At 40.0% G+C, this 18,347-nt stretch overlaps 1 protein-coding gene across 1 annotated transcript in view; it reads right to left on the reverse strand.

Annotated features, from left to right (window-relative positions):
* Window positions 1-9,892, reverse strand: part of LOC117486918 (synapsin-3-like) — a 131,494-nt gene extending 121,602 nt beyond the window's left edge. Inside the window, exon 1 of the mRNA XM_034135513.1 lies at window positions 9,735-9,892. The gene's annotated coding sequence lies outside the window, so the exon portion shown is untranslated. The remainder of the gene's footprint in view (window positions 1-9,734) is intronic.
* Window positions 9,893-18,347: the final 8,455 nt, after the last annotated feature.

Raw genomic sequence — 18,347 nt, forward strand, 5'->3', positions numbered from 1 at the left:
AGGCAGTGCTGCCATCCCATCCTCTGTTACAGGCTCTGACAGAGGTGGGAAGTAGTCAGGTACAAATACTTCCTAACTGTACTTAAGTACATTTTTCTGCTATCAGTACTTTTCCTCCACTATTTATTTTCTGACAACCTTTTACTTGTACATTTTGAACACAAATATCTGTACTTTCTACTTCTTACATTTTCAAGTGAGGCTTGTTACTTCAGTGTTAATCTGCATTTGGTGGCCTGGTCATTATTATTTAAAGACATTATGTACCTATTTCAACCTAATGTCTTACAGAAAACATGATCACTGTATGTATGACAATGACAGTATAACAATTTGAAATAGAAGTTCTTTAATGTTCTATTAATATAAAGTGAGGTCCAGTTACCAGCTGACTATATAAAACAGCTGGTAGTTATAGCTACTTTTGACTTAAAGGTCTCTTATTATACTAGGCATATATTATAGGTCTCAGATATATACAATTATATAAAAACATGTCTATGAAATGTTTTGCTCAAAATACCAAACAGATCACCCATTCTAGCCATGCCTCATACCCCTCTATACCCCTCTAAAAAAAGGCGGGGGCCAAAACCACATCAAGGATTATTTCTGAAACAGTATGGAGCTCAAATGCTTTTTCTCTCTCTGGTTTACCACAAGGTGAGTACCTTTTATATCCGCTTTTTTTACACATACTCTCTCCAGTACAGGTTAGCTCTGAGTGTTAGCGATGCTTGCTAATGTAAACACAGACCATATTACATCCAAAACACGTCGGGCATTGTTTCTGATAGGTGGAAAATAAAGCATCAGCAGTGCATCGGATCAGCACCAAAGTGTAACAGGTTCTCTCTGGGCCTGTGTTGCACCCTATCACTCAGTTTCAGGAAAATCAGGCTATTTGTTATAACACTATTAACACACAAAAAAAACAAAAAAAACAACAAGAACCTCTTCCTGACCTCATGGCTGAAGTAATAATGGTTTCCAAACGGCCAGATGTTGATGTTCTTAATGAGTTAAATGATGTGAAGCGTACTCTAAAGTTACTTCTGATGACAGATGGGCTCCTCAATGTTTTCAGCCTCTTGGTAATGATGTTTCACAGCTTGTGTTTTCTATGTGTATATTTTGTCTTGGGGGGTGTGAACTTAGTGGTGAGGGGTAGGAAGCCCATTGTGGCCACAGATGCTTCTTGTGTTCAACTTTTACGTTGACAATTAAATCAAACTTGTCAAATTGGGTTCTGGGTAGTGATGGGCATTTTCCTTCTCCTTATAGTCCAATAGCTTGGTTTCAACCAGTAGGGGGCCAGAGCTTTGCATTATAACAGAATCAAGAATTAGACCTGAATATTACATTACTTTACATTTCATTTAGCTGATACTTTCATCCAAAGCAACTTACAATTAGTGCCAAAACCATAAAGATACAACCCTGCAGGTACATTACCTTAAAGGGGACCTATCATGCAAAATGCACTTTTGTACGTCTTTTATACATGAATATGTGTCCCCGGTGTTCCAGGGAACTCACCAAGTGTCAGAAAACACAACCCTCTCTATTTTCCTCCATACCCAAATCTCTAAAAAAGGGGCTGCAACGGATCTGATACAGACTGATCCAGATTTGAACACTTCTATGGCGTCACAGAAGTGGCGCTACGGCTATTGGGCCAACTCTGCACCAATCAGGGGAATGTGGGGTTGGGCCACGGCCGGCCATTGCCGCTCGAAAGCGCTGGAGACGCTGTAGTACATATGCCAGGCCTGTAAGTGGCGCTGTAGTCTGCCACAAAAGTAGCGAAGAAGACTTCCCGCCCATAGTTACCATGGTTACCCTTCTGTTTATTCTCCGCTGTGGCTTTCTTTCTCCCTCCCCGAGGCAAGCGTTTGCTCCCGCTGCTTTAATTCAATGCAATCCCTCCCCGTCGAGGCAAGCACTGTAATTCTCTCCGGTTAGTCCACCAGCAGATGACAAACACCCACCTCTCCGCCTCTTCCAAGGAACGAGGGGACCGTGCGGCAGAGTTTCAGTTTCAGTTTCTTTCGCCGGTCAAGATGTCCGTTAAAGTTTAAATCTTCCGGACAAAATTAGAAAAGTGCCGGTCAAAGGTCTTCTTTGTTATTTATTGAGCTTTAAAACAAATGAATAACGACTCTATAGGCCTATAATAATATAATAAAACCATAGACTGTATATATAAATAAAACACGGAGGACGGAGATCTCTTTTTCTCCCCCTCTTCTGACAGCCCAGCAGCCGATCAGAGCACGGCTTCCCTCTCCTGCAGGGGGGCGTGGTCAGCAGAATCAGCCCCGTAGACAGCAAACAGCACATAGAGCGAAATGAGGCATGGCTAAAATGCATGATTTGTTTGGTATTTTGAAAACAGAAACGTATAAATATACCTTATATAGGTATGGCCCTACAATATATCATTTAAATATAGCATGATAGGTCCACTTTAAATTAAGCCAAACCATTTAAAGTACTATGATTTATTTACTTTTTTGGTTACATTTATAGATTTTGTTAAATTTGAATGTGACGTGGAAAGTATGCATGGATCAGATGCTGAGAAATATATAATCCACGAATACTGAAATACATAAATACAATAGGGTTTTTAAAGTGGTTTGGGGCTTTTGTAACTTGAGTAATTCAAAATGTATTTTTCATCATTCCTTCCCTATAGCTCTCACAGGAACTGCCCTCGACACTGAAACACAGCGATGTATCAGACCTGAAGGGATCAGTACTCTGCATGTTCCCCCCCCCTCAGTCTGTCCATCTGTCTGTGTGTTTTTCCAACACTTCAACATGTATCTTGACACATTTGCTCCATATATACTCATGGTCCCCAGAGGATGATATCAATAGATGTAGTGACTTCCTGCCTTTGTCCAATAGCGCCACCATCAGGCCAAAAAGGTCCCCTAAAACAATGCAATGGTCTTCGGAGGGATCTCAAAGACACTGTTTCTTTCTGTTGTATTGTTCCTCCATCCCCGTGGATGAACCCGTATGTTTTTCCAAAATTAGTCCAAAATGTCTGTATAAAACAGAAAATAACATCTACATATACTCAGTAGAGCGCCGTAATTCCATCCTGGCTGCCGGCTCTAAGGATAATGAAAATAGAAATGTCTTTGTTTCTGTCCTGTCTTTATACGTTGTAACAGTAATAGGACAAACAGAGGACCGTGGGTTATCCATGTATTTATGATATTTCAATAATGCCACCCAAAGCAATAGAAAGGACGTGGCTATGTCATGTCATATTTGATCCCCAATATTTACACTTCTCTCTGACAGGAATCCTTGAAAGCTGATTGGTGGAGCACTGAGCAGCTTCCTCCTGTCTTTCATGTTGCTTTTTAACTTCTGCTTGAGAATACATCAGACTATTTTTTGTTTTAGTTCATAATTGACTGTATTTAAATGCAACTATGTTGAATAACTGCATTAACTAATGTATTTATTATTTGTTTCCTGCACCTCGTTCACATTATTTTATGACCACAGTAGTGGCTTTATGATGCACTGTCAGTCAGTCCACACTGAGGAGTCCAGACTAAATCTCAGTTATGATTTAATTCCTGTTTGACAACATGTACATGCATGGTCTCCAGCGGGATACATCTTACTGATTCTGCTTTTCTTCTCTATCTTTTCCTCTTTAGGTCAGAAGTCTCAACACCAATAGCGTGCCACAGTGACGCGTCCTAAAACCCGGAAGTAAGTTAGCATTTTTACCACTTCCGGTTCCTTCGACAAAAAGCAATGTAATTTCTCCATAGGATTTTGGAAAATAGCTGGAAATAAGGTCTGTGGTTGACACAAATTGAAGAGACAGATCACGTTTTGTTCAGCCGGATAATATCCACATGTCTACCCTACTTTTATCATTTTCTAATCATAAATCTAATCGATAGATTTATGATCGATAGATTTATGATTAGGACGCGTCACTGTGGCACTCTATTGGACAGGTTGTGATTTGCCACAGGAGTTCATCAGGAGGACTTAGTTCACTCAGAGTCCAATGCCTTGGTTTTTGACGTAATACTCTGACATAAAATAAGCAGGCTTCCTATCAGCCTAAAAATAATACTGAAATGGTAGCGAACTAGCACGCTAAGGTCAGTTGGTGAACTTGAGAAATGGCTAAACATCAGCATGTTAGCATTGTAATTGTGATCAGGTTAGCATGCTTACGTTAACAAAAGTGTGTCTTATTATAGCCTCAAAGAACTCGTTAGCATGGCTAAAGAGTCTTGTTGAAGTTTTTGCAGCATTCAGGATCTGCATCCATGTAACTGTACCAAAACAATGTTTAATGAGACTAAAACTACAATTAGCTTTTAGTTAGCCCGACACTGGCAGCCTACATTTTAATATGATCATGCAGTTTAAAGCTCCATGTGGGCCAGCATCTTCATTCTTTGGCATTCCTATATGTTCACTTTGCTGATGTAAGATGAATATGGTAACTAAACAATCAGTTTTACTGCATCAAGGCAGCCACAGAGTTAATAAAGTCGCTCAGCAAAAAACATGATATATTGTCATTCATCTCAACATTAGGGCTCCAGTCCTAAATAAGTAAATCACTTCTAGATATATATCCAACCGGTTGTATTAGAGCACAACACACATTTCTATTTTGAATGCATGCCTTTAATTGGTTGATTACGAGTGTGACAGATTACGACAGCCATTTTGAAACCAATTTCTGGAATATCTTTAGAAACAGCTAATAGTTGATAGTAAATAATCTATCATTTTGTATATTTTCCACACTGATCTACAGCGTTTGCATTTATTGAACATCTTTTGATTAAACTCATAGAAAACACAGGAATATTCAGTGTTTCCTCCAAAATGCATCCTTTCAATCCTTCCTTTCAATTTGCATTTGTGATGCAATAAAAACGTCAGACTTGATCTGACAATAACATTTGATCAGATCGTAATTTATAGTATCATGATAGACAAAAAATAATCTAAGAAAATCAGTGTATTAGAATATTTAAAGGAAAGGCAACATTTTAAAGACTGATTATCAAAGGTCTGTGCAGGAAACGTTCCAAAAAAACAAAGTAATCAAGTTTTGCAGCTTTTTTTCAGGCTGATTTTCCACAAATATGATCTGCGAGAAACATCTTTCAGAAGTGGAATATACTGAGAACCGTACCTTATACATCACTAATGGCATGGATTTAAAGCCTCGATATTGAGGCTAATACCGTCTCTTCTTAGACGTCCACAGAAATATGGTGTTGGGATGTTGTGGGAGGGTGTGTGGAGGCCTGCTGCTTAGTTTAATCAGCCATTGCAGAACGTGTAGAAACAGCCTGTGAGGACTCTGTTAGACTCAGGCTGTTGATTGCTGTGAAATGCTTTCAGTACACTGCTCTGTACAGATCTCACACCACTATTTAAGTGTAACCAGAAAAGATTATAGTATGAGGACATGATCATGATTACAATAGCCAGCAACACAGATCCACTTATACATGAAACACTATCAGCAGGCTTTGGAGTTACTGATCAACAGGATTAGTCATCAGGATACAAAAAAAGGTAACTGTACTCCCTTACATTTACATTCAAAAGATGCACTGAGATTACTTTTACATTGAAGAAAAATGGGGATTACAAGCAGGATAACAATATTACAATACATTTTAAAACACAAATATTATATGTAGACATACTGCTTGACTGCTTTTGGTTTTCATTGAGGCTACTTGTAATCTTCTTTATTTTATTTTATTCTTTATTTGGCTAGTAGAAAGCAATAATAATACATTTTTTCAAGGTACATAATACACTTAAGATTCTTATCTTATCTATCTTATTGATTTACTTTTCTCTTTTATTTATCTGCATTGCATTTGTATGTTGTGATACTCAGATGAGGTTACTGTCTACATTTTGTTACAGGTAATTGTAATGGATGACATGTTTAAAGTACCCCCCCCCCCCCCCCAACCCTGCTGCGTGGTGCCGTGCAGAACAGGCCAGCAGGACAGGAAGTGAAGCTGGAGCTGGAGCTGTGAACCTGACGGCTGCAGTGTCAGAATGTGCCGGAGACTTCTCACTGAGAGTGTGTGCAGCAGAGCCTTCTGCCCCCCGGAGGCAGCAGAGCCTTCTGCCCCCCGGAGGCAGCAGAGCCTTCTGCCCCCCGGAGGCAGCAGAGCCTTCTGCCCCCCGGAGGCACCAGCAGTGACCTCCTCTCCCCTCCTCTCCCCTCCTCCTCTCCTCCTCTCTCCTCCTCTCTCCTCTCTCCTCCTCTCCTCCTCTCCTCTCTCCTCCTCTCCCCTCATCTCTCCTCCTCTCTCTCCTCCTCTCCTGCTGTCCCCACAGAGACCTCAGAGCCACCAGCAGGGTCTGCATCTCAGACCCCTCCTCACTCTCCTCTGATCTGGTATTTGTTTAGAGATGCCGGCTTTATCAACCCGACTGTTTTTAAGCTTTAAAAATAAAACTTGTTTTTATACTATACTATTCAGGTGAAAAGGAAGCAATTAGTGTGCCAATAATTAAGTAGTTATTCTAAATAACTCATCTTTAGGAACTGGAGCTGATGTTTGGATCTGTGAGCAGTTATGTTTCCAAGTGTCCCATAGTGGAACTATCTACACTAAGAGAGACTACAGAGTAATAACATATGTCTCCTTATTAGATTCAGGCCCTTTTCGTATGTAATTCTGCCATTTCTAATGTTAGTCTCGCTGCTTAATGATGAGAGCAACTCATCCGGGTACTTTCCCTCTACAGCATGTAGACCCCATTTTGGGTGAAAACATCAGCTGTAATGTGACGGGCGGGAAATACAGATTCTGAGGTTTTTGCTAATCACATGAAGAATACCGTGCATGTTGTATCTACAGGGAGCCCAATTACGATGGTCAAACAGGCAAACAATTCAACCATGTCATTGGAGATGGATGATCGTGTTGATAAAGCTACAGAGGATGGATGTCCTGTCAGTCAGCAGGCTGACACTTAGACTGGGATTTCATTGGCTTGTCAGTGTTTTATATTGAATGCAGTATTTAAATTAACTTTGACTTTTAACAATAAAACAATATACTTTGACGACGGACGTTAGCCTCCGTAGCATCATTAGCTGTGATGAGGAGTTTCCAAAAGACGCACATGTATTGATCATACACAGTCTATCTATGGTATTGACTGACCGGGGTACTCCGTCTTCTCTGTGGACGGCCTGAATCTATTCATTGTTTACAACACTGCTGGTGCAAGAATGAACACAAAAGTGGGCGGGGCTACTGAAGGTGAGTACATGCTGGATGCACCCAGTGACAGATAGGTTTACTACAGTTCATCTGAGGAACCCAGGAGCAACAACTCCGGTATAACATGGTTGTTATTCATTAGTTGAGCCTGGCATCAGAGAGATTTCATTGGAGCGTACATTTTGTCATTTTCATGCAAAAATGCAAGAGTTCTGAATATGCTGCAAAATCAAACATTAGCTTTCAGCACTTCAAAACAAAGCCACGGCCCCACTTAATACCGTACAACATTCATTCCATTCATCTGGAAGTATGACTAACGGGCAGTTGATGAATCATTCTCAGCATATTGATTCAGACTCCATTCACAACAAACGGACCCCACACTACTACAACGTATCAGAGTGCTCCCATCACTAACTGGACCCTCTCCTCCTGGATGTCTGCTGAACGCAAACTGCTGACTGCTATTTTGATATTTATCAGTTCAGGAGAAAAAATAGATGATTATTGGCTGCCTGGCTTTCATGCTGAGGAGCGTCTGTTCAAAGGCAGAAGAGAAACCAGGTTATGGAAGCAATACTTATGCCTGCCTCCTGATGGCCTGATTAATATTTCATTGTGTTTATTTTATAATATGGCGTCAGTATTTTTAATATTAAGGGCTGAGCTTTAAAACTGCATCCACTGAATTTGGAGGTAGTCACATGTGGGCTTATGAAAGTCCGGACGGCATTTAAAAGGCACCGTTTCTGAATACAAGCTGCCTCTCTACACTGATGATGAACATGTTGGTATATTCAGTGTTAACATACTGTAGCACCTATATCTGCCTTATAAACAAAAACCATGGACATCTCACTAAGCTTTAAGAGATCAGAGATTTGATCAGATTTGATTGACAACAGCCTGTCAACAAAAGCACCCAACAAACTTCTTGATCTGATACAAATATAACTCAACTCTAACATCATCTTTTTCTTAGTGAGACCCTACCCTTTAAATCTAGTAAGAAGGGAACAGTTAGGTTTTAATTCAACACCAACATTGTTGCTATGGCAGAACATTTAAAGGTCCAACGTCCCCTCTGTGTAAAGAGATTCTATTATTATTTTTCATCTAAAGTAACAGACAGAGAATCAGCACTTTTGAAACAGGGCTGAAACAGAGGGGATTATGGGATGCTACACTGCATTATCTGTTGGGTATTTCGAGCCAAACAACGTCCACAAAGGTCTCAGACCGCTGTTCTAAAGCTACTAGGCTGCAGCTACAGTTAGTATCTGACTAACTGTTGATCACAGAGGATGTTCTGTTGAAGAAGCAGGAGTTTCTCTAAGAGTAGGGGAAGGCCAAACAAAGCTAAGAGGAGAGAATACACAGCTTACATTAAAGAGGTGACCAGAAAACATAGGAACATGCTCTCTGTGAAGAGGACCCCCTCCCTATTTATAGATGAAGGGCTCATTTTAAGCTACTAAAAAACACAACCGTTCTTACTTCAGATAGTTATACACTAAACATAGTTATGTAATATTATATTCTGAAAATAAATCATCCTGTATCCTATATACTGGTCCTTTGATGGAATACATATATTTCGCAACAGGCATAAATATTTCAACAAAATCTAACAATATTTTCAAAAAGCGAGTCTCTGTCCGTGTTGATGTTCATGATATGGTATTTATTCATCCTTTATATGAATATTATTTATATGAATTGTCAAATTGATTCGTTTTATCATCAGTTGGGCTGCTTGTTGTTGTTGTTGTCTGTCCTTTTCCATTTGTTTTACTGATTTATTTACTTTGCTTTGATATATATATATTTTTTAAACTGCTTAGCTTTAAGGTAAAGAAAAAAGCATGTCTCTTTACTCTTTTATATTTCTGCAAAATGAGTTTTTGAACAAAGTACACGTATGGACCAAATAACTAAATAAATACAAATGTATACAAATAAATTGGTTAAAACATGTCAGCTGCAAATACATATTATTGTGATAAAGATGTGCAAAAAACTGACTCAATAACCAGTGTCTCCTTTGTAACCCCTGTCACAGTCATGTAATGGATACCCCCCCCCCCCCCCCCCCCCCCATATGAAACGCTGAGCAGGAGTGACTGCAGAGTGAGATATAACTGAGGGAATCCCACACACACACACACACACACACACACACACACACACACACACACACACACACACACACACACACACACACACACACACACATACACACACACACACACACTCACAGGTCGCCCCATCTTATCCGTGCAGTACAAATGACACCGTATACCGTAGGAGAGGAGCCTCGGTGTGTGAGAGAGCATCCTGAAGCAAAGCCCGCAGTAGGAAACACACACACACACACACACACACACACACACACACACCGTCAAACGTTGCAAACCCATCGTATAAAGGATGTCGGGGATAAACGCGCATTTTTACCTGAGCAGCTGTCAGTGAGGATGAGGAGGATGCCCGCCTTCTTCTTCTTCTCCTTTTCTTCTTCTGCTTCTTCTTCTGGTTTTGCTGCTGCTGCTTCTTCTTCTGTGCTCAGGTCCTCGGTCCTCCTCAGCCTCCCAGCCAAGCCCTCTCTCTCTCTCTGATTCTCTCTCTCTCTCTCTCTCTGCTCCTCTCTCTCTCTCTCTCTCTCTCTCTCTCTCTCTCTCTCTCTCTCTCTCTCTCTCTCTCTCTCTCTCTCTCCTCTTCTCTCTCTCTCCTCTCTCTCTCTCTCTCTCTCTCTCTCTCTCTCTCTGATTCTCTCTCTCTCACACACAATGCATGCCGGGAACGTGAGGGTGTCGTGCCTCATCACTGATTCATTCCGCAGCCGCTTGGTGAGCAGGAACAGTTGCTCTGTCAGTGAAGGGGATCAGATGTGAAGCAGGAAAAATACAAGAAATATCATTGAAATGCTTATTAATGCGTTATTTTGTTGTTAATTTTGCAATATACCTCGGAATTGTGTCTAAAGTTAAATGTATCTGTTTTTTTATAAAAAAATGTGCTCTCAATTACACCACCATGAGACTCTAATATTTTAAATAATACATTAACTTGATTAAAACCATTATTATCTCAGAGTTCTGAGAAAATAATGGTTTCAAGGTACCTTAAATCCCAAGTGAAGCTCTATTTTAGTATAGCTGGATTTGATGGAGGCAAAGTGTCCCGTCTGTTTAGAATAATCCAGTTTGTTTTGATGGTGTGCCTAAAGATCAGGGAGGGTGACCCCAACAAGCCACATGTGGGAAAAAGAGTGTGTTTGTGCACAACATTTTACCGCCATGAGAGGAGCCGGTTTAAATATAATGTCTATCTAATCCTTAAAATAAACATTTCAATTGAAACTATTCGCTTATTCAAATGAATAAGAACGCTTTAGGTTGAGGTGTTTGCACAAACTATGCAAGTAAATCACTTAAATATATTTGGTGTGAAGGGATTTTTTTCCAACAAACTATCGTCCTATAGCTTAGCTCTCTGCCACAGTGTGCTGAGCTGTGTGACACCGAGTGCTGCACGGTGGTTCTTTAATTCAGCTGCTGGAACCTCTGTTTGCTAATCCTCTTTGTGGAGGAATGCATCCATAGATCGATAGTTTTCCTCAAGAGCCTGGTATTTCCTGTGAGTTTGCATGTAGTGTTGCTTCAAATGGTATTCACCTCCATAAGCGATAACAAATCAAAACTAGCAGATGTCACGAATGACTCTCTAGGAAAAGTCCTCCAGCGGCTACACCCATACATAAATACATTTACAGACATTGTTGATTGATTGACATCTGGCTCAGCTAATGGAGACAGCCTTCTCTTGTTTTCTAAACGAACAGTGGATTAAAGCCAAGTTTAAGAAGGGCAAGTGTCAATCAAATGCGGGACATTGTCTCAATGTGTGGAACACGGGACAAATGATAGAAAGGACACCTGGTCCCCTTAGGGAACATTTATTATCCCACAAGGAAATATTCGTGTCACACATTGGTGTGTACATGTACATTTACAAACACACACAAATATCCTCGATTATATTTCTGACCAACCTCATGATCGTCCTCATTGTCTTGATTAGCGCTGCAATTTGGCATGATCTTGTGATTGCCCTTTTTAAGGTGCAGATCAGGCTGTAGGACAGACAGAACGCTAAACAGCTGTAATAAGCACACTCAAGGAGAGAGAATATCTGCCTGCACTCACCAGGAAAACAACTCCAACATGCTAATGATGCTAGGTGTCTGCAGGATGTAAACTGCTGCTAACAGATGATACAAAGAGGGAGGCTGTGGCTCAGTGGGGTAGTGTGCTGATCTCCGGATTAGGGGAGGACTGGTTCTATCCCCACTGCAGTCAGTCAATCAATCAATCAATCAATCAATCAATCAATCAATGTTTATTTATATAGCCCAATATCACAAATGTTACATTTGTCTCAGTGGACTTTACTGCTTGTACAGAATATGAATACGACACCCTCTCTCCTTGGACCCTCACATCGGACAAGGAAACACTCCAAAGAAACCCCACAGTTATTGGGGAACATGGGAGAAACCTCAGGGAGAGCAACAGAGGAGGATCCCTCTCCCAGGACGGACAGACGTGCAGTAGATGCCGTGTGTAAATCGAAGAGATAATACATTTTACAACATAGGTAGACCAAATGTTTGGAAATGCATGTGTCTGTAATAAGAAGATGAATCCACGAGGATGTCAACAATCCTGTGGGAGCCATCAGGGAAGTAGTAGGTCAATGTTCAAAGGTCAGTATTTCAAAGCAGGAGCCATGTGGAATCTTCATACTGACATATGTTACTCTCCAGGTCAAGACCTTTCCAACAATGTATTTGGTGTACCTCTACGGCAAAGTTTTCATTTTCTCATTTCATGGTCACAAGCCATCCCAGGCGTATCGTTTCAGAGAGCACTTTCAAGGCCCAATATATAGAAGCTTTTTTTTGTTTTTGTTTTTTGTTTTATGGAAATAGTGACCAAAATGAGTCACCTTCAGAGATTACAATACTACAGAATCTGTTTCATTAGCCAATGCAAGCATACAAAGAATTCGTCTTGGCATTGCGCCTTAAAAACGCAACACAGAGTAATACAAATAGACAAAAGTAAGGTAATAATCATCATTTTTATTATTATTGTGGCGGCTCAATTCCCAGTCCAGTTTGAGTCGCCGAGAGGCTAAGCTTGGCTATAGGCTGTGACGCGTTTTCAAAGAGAAAGTCCACACCGAAGTAATATCGTCTGACAATATTTAAAGGTGGGGTAGGTAAGTTTGAGAAACCGGCTCGAGATCGCTAGAATTTGAAAATACACACCCGGAGAAAATCTGCCACTTCCTTACAGAGCCCCTCCTCCAACACACACGAACGCGCACATGACCAATGAGGGCACGAGATAAGTTTGTGCACAGATGGAAGGCTGACAGGCAGGTAGGCCATCCAGTTATTTTAGCGGGGCCGGCTAAAATGATTGGTCGTGCTTTTTACAGTACTACGGCTTCCACAGATGACAGTTATTTATGGATTTTTTGTCAAAGCACTTAAGATATTCATTGCTATCGGGATGTTAAGAGCATTCCATGGAATATAACAAAAAGTGTATCTCGAGCCGGTTTCTCAAACTTACCTACCCTACCTTTAATAAACAAAAACGAACGACAAACTATAGGGACAAGAACAGTCAACAGAAAAAATAGGGTTGTTTGAGATGAGCTGCGGCTCGCCTCGAAAGTAGACGAGAATAGCCGATTGCAGCCGGGGGAGGTCTCGGCTTGATTCGGTTTGCAATGGCGGAAATTGCGTTGGCGTTCTTCGTTGCAGATGAAGTGGATGCAATAGAAATCCCACAATTATTATATCACTACAAATGAATGACTCAAGTGTCTGTTCATTTTAAAACAAATCAATCCAAGGGGGGTTGAATCCTACATGTAAAAGACAGAACCACTACTTTTCAAAACTAATTCCGTCAGTGGTCTTGACCAGTTTGCATTTATAAAGAATGCACAAATGTGTATAATCGTTCATGTCAGATATGTACTAAGTAAATACATTTGTTCCTGCTCAAGATTAGATTCAACTTTATATTATACATATTACAGGTACTGAGACAACGAAATGCAGTTTAGCTTCTAACCAGGAGTGCATAAAGCAGTAAAGTGAAAAGTAATGTACACAATCTACAGAATAAAATATAGAATGAATTGAATGATGAATAAACAGTGAGGGGTATGAATACACTAGATATACACAGTAGCCTATGAGCAGTATGAACAGTATTAACAGTGTGTATGAATATGCTAAGATATATAAAGTATGAAAATGGTAAGCAGTGCAAGTATAGTATAAAATATATAGATATTAATTTCATGATGATAAACATTGTGGAACAATGATGAAAAATGTGAATGGAAGACGTAAAACTGACACAAAACAACAACAAACTTTTGTTGTTTTGTGCTCACTCTCTTTCCTGTGTGCACAGCTGCTGTGAAGACTTGCCTGTTTGTTCCAACCAACGATACTTTATTAAATTACTCATTTGAACTTTCAGAGACTCCATTAGTCTCTTTTTAACTCTCTCCTGGCTGCGAATCAAAGAATACTCTTCAATATCCATTGTTTTATGGATGAAAATATTTAATAAGTGTAGGAATTGCAGCTGTTGGTCAGTTAAGCACAGTTTATAAGACATGGAAGATACATGGGATATGCAATGGAAGACTACATTTGTGGTAGCCATGGTATGCTCACCCATTTAGCACAAGAAAATACATGTTCTTGATACCGTTCAACAATTAAGAATACATTGTTAAAATGTATTGTTTGCTGTCTCCCTGCAGTTATTGGTGAGCTTTAAAATTGTGTCAAGAATTTCTGGTAATCTGTAAATTACCAGCATGACATGAAGTATACTATAATAAAGAAATATTTACAATACTGTAACTTAAAATTATAGCATTACAGTTTCTATTTTACAGTTGAAACACTATTACCGTAAACAAAAATACAGTACTTTTTAAATGGCAGTGTTTTATTTTATAGTTAAAATACTATTACCTTGAACAACGTTTTTTATTTTACAGCTATAACACTACTGCTGTAACAAAAAATAAAGTAATTACATATTACTGTGTTTCATTTTACAGTTTAAACACTATTACCGTAAACACAAATACAGTACTTGGAAGTTATTGTGTTTCATTTTACAGTGTTTCCCCTATATACATTCAGCAGCGGCGCTGAGATTTTTATACATTAAAATAATAATAGGTGGCGCTCACGTCATCGCCACGGAGGAGCACACAGCCTCTGTGAGCGAGCAAGACAGAGAGAGAGAGAGAGAGAGAGAGAGAGAGAGAGAGAGAGAGAGAGAGAGAGAGAGAGAGAGAGAGAGCACACCTTTATCTATTTAATATAGTTGTACAAAATAAAGTAAGAAATCATTCCAATGTGTACTATAGGACAGTACAACAAAACAGTTTGAAAGGGGAGTGATTAGTAAAATAAGCATAAATAGAAAGAAAGAATGCTAACTAGGTAACATAAGATAAGAATAAACCAGTTTAAATGATTTGTTATTGGTTGTGATCATATTCTAAAGATGTTTGGATTATTGAAAAGTATACAGCTCCCTTTCATCTGAGTGTTGAGAGCTGTATCCATCAATTCATGTTGTGCTCAAAGTGCAGCAGATTGATGCATTTCCCTTCAACATTTAAAAACAATTCTTCCCGGGGGTGCATGCCCCCGGACCCCCCTAGAGGATGTGAGGTCCACCCCCAAATAAAGCAGGTTAAAATAATTAAATTGCATACATTTTATTTTGATTGTTTGTTATGTGGATGTGTATTTGTGTTACTGTATGTTCAATAAAGGTGATTTAGCAAAATACACCTGTAGAGCCTCGCACGTGCACACACTAAAAAATTCCACGCACGGAGCGCTCACATTTTGTTGGGCCCGTGTGCCTTAGCACCGCTGCTATGACTCCATCCTAGGGGAAACACTGTACCGTAAACACAAATACCGTACTTGGAAGTTACTGTGTTCCATTTTACACTGTTACTGTAAATAACCCGCTCTGTCACTGATGTAACAGAGTGTAATCACAATATCATTCATTTCATTTAACCCACACTCTGCTGTGGATCTGTGTGGTCAAAAGCCAATGTCTTTAAACCGCATTGTTCATAAATAAATGAATCATAGGTTTCATTTGCTGAAGTTCTATGGGTATCTAACTGAAGTCTAAATGATAGCATACAGAACCTTAGTATGACTCATCAGGCAACACATTACACAACAGGATCACAAACACAAAGCTGGATAAAGAAAACGTTATTGCTGTGGATAACTGTGTGAATGAATGTTAAAATACTGCTGTGTTGGAGCTAATTCATTTTTGATGAGCAGCGATGATCCAGCTTCCAGCCCTCGGGAGGAAGACAGCACATTCACAGACGCTGCGAGAGACACCAATTCATTCCACATTTAAAGGGAACGTTTATGGGGCTGGATCGAATACGTATGTATTATCAGTGTGGAGAAACAGGAGTTACGACTAGAGAGCAATGTTCTGCTGTGGGAGGGGGCAGCAGCAAAATGTGTTTTATCCACCTAAAACACATCTAGTTTTTTCATTGCTTTAACTTGATGTGAGACAGCTCTTCCCAACAGAGAACTGAATTGAATGATATGAATATGAATTGCTGGTCAAACAATAATGCAACAAACTAACTGATCAAGGCCAAGGTTGGTAAGGATGTAAGATAGAAGTTTTCAAATTCTTTGGAATTGGGGGCCTTGTTCACTGTTTACATTTTTGTACCTTTTTTTTGCTGGGTAGTGTTACTCCGCACACGCCTACTGTGCTCTAGCTGGATGCTAGCAAGCAACGTCATCATTCGCAGACGCAGTACTAAATGACTGCTTAATTAACCCAATGGAATTAACAACGGCTTCATTTTAACAAAAGTTTGCAGGTACGTTTATTAAATTGGTAAATAAAGAACACATGCATAACTTGTGTGACGTGCTGTGTTCCCCGGGTCAACTGCAACTGTGGCTGGTCCCTCAATTACTGCTCAGTAGCTGGTGATCTGAGGGCGAGAAGATTCCAGCCTCAACACTTAACTCTTTGATCGTTATGAGAGCACCATGCAGGTACAGTGCAAGAACAAGAACAGAAATATGCAAACTGAGACACAGCGCAAGCGCCTGATTTCGATTTTCAGCATGCTACTTTTGCTAAATAGCTCTGAGCACATCATGTAATTTGTTCTCGTGGTATTTAGTCATAAACCAAAGTATTGGACAACAAATACCTGATAGAAAAACTGTGAGGGATCACTATTGGGATTTCATGCTGAGGGCAACATGATGTCTGAACCAAACTTCATTCCCTAACTAGTTATCAAGAGATATCAGTAAACATATAAATACAAATCAATCTCATCGTGTCATTAAAGGGGGACCTTTAAAGTCCTGAGGATACATTTTCTGGGGACCATAAATGTCTGTGCAAAATGGAATTTACATCCATCAGATAGAAGTAAAGATATATAAATATAAACCAAACTGGCTAACTGATCAATGGTGTTATTGATCTTTTGAGATTGTACCTAGATTTGCTGACCACAGCAACACCAGAAATATTTCAGAAAGTCAACAAAACCTTCTACTGACATGAGCCAAATACAGATCTGACTCACCTCCCTCACACTGGACTTTTGCCACTAACGTTCTTCCATCTGCTGGAACAAAACGCTTATGACTCAGCAAAAACATGAACACCTCAAACACCAGGAGGGGCCCACACAAACCAAGGGGAACGAGTCATATTGAATTAATAAGCTCTTGCAATACAGGGAAACCAGATTTTCTGATATGTGGAGGCATGGAAGCTCCTTGCAGCTGGCATGTGTTCGGTCTACCGACAAACAGGGCAAGACACAGACAGGAAGTAGGCTGTTAATGTCAGTGCTTATTTACTGTCACTGGGAGGGCTGTTGCATCCTGGGAACCACAGCCGCATTTTCCATAGACAGCTGCATCTTAAAGGGCAGCGTACACATAATAAAGAAGGGTTTGGCAGAGGAATGGATGCAGTGGAGACGGACACATCCATTTTCACCCTGGGAATTGTCGTGAACTCTACTGTACCCAGAAAGCAGTTTTTTTGTAGAGAAAAAGGCGATATGTTTTAAACAAAAAGGGAATGGAGCTGTTGGTTGCAGCTGAAAAACAAACAGCTCAAAGACACTAGAGCTGAGCTGCACACTACACATAAATCTAACTTTTACCATAAGCAACACCTGCCACACAACCATAGACTGTATATATAAAGCACCTGACCTGTGGCCATGTGATCTATGGATAATATAAATAGAGTAATAATAATTTGTTTTCTTTTATCCAAATATTTTTTCGAATTTTTGTACAAGGTTTAGTGGTCAGGTATTTTGGAAACATTTCTGCAAAATGAAAAATCTATTTGGGATGTAAACAAATTCTGTATACAAATAATGTTCATAGAATAATATTAGTCATTGCAGTCAAGGTTTAACTCTTCAACTGATAACTTACCCATCTGTGTTTAGTATTAATGAATGCATCTATATGCATTTGGAATGAGATACTGAACAAATCTGAAGTATATAGTGAAAGCTCATCTTTAAATTAAACATATTCACATTCAGGAGACAAAACAGTAGGTGCTGTATGTGTTGCTGGGAGGAGGGGAGGGGGAAGGGGGGTGATTTGCAGGCCTAATGTCTAATGTCACAGGAAGCACCAGCAGCTGTATTGATCATTTTTCCTGCGCTGCCTCATTTCACTAAGAGCCTCAGCCGGCCGCTGGTGGCTTCCATTCACTTATGAGACTGCAGCTCCAAGACAGACAGACACACACACACACACACACACACACACACACACACACACACACACACACACACACACACACACACACACACACACACACACACACACACACACACACACACACACACACACACACACACACACACACACACACACACACACACACA

The sequence above is a fragment of the Trematomus bernacchii genome, unplaced genomic scaffold (assembly GCF_902827165.1).
Source record: "Trematomus bernacchii unplaced genomic scaffold, fTreBer1.1, whole genome shotgun sequence".
Classification (NCBI taxonomy): Eukaryota; Metazoa; Chordata; class Actinopteri; order Perciformes; family Nototheniidae; genus Trematomus; species Trematomus bernacchii.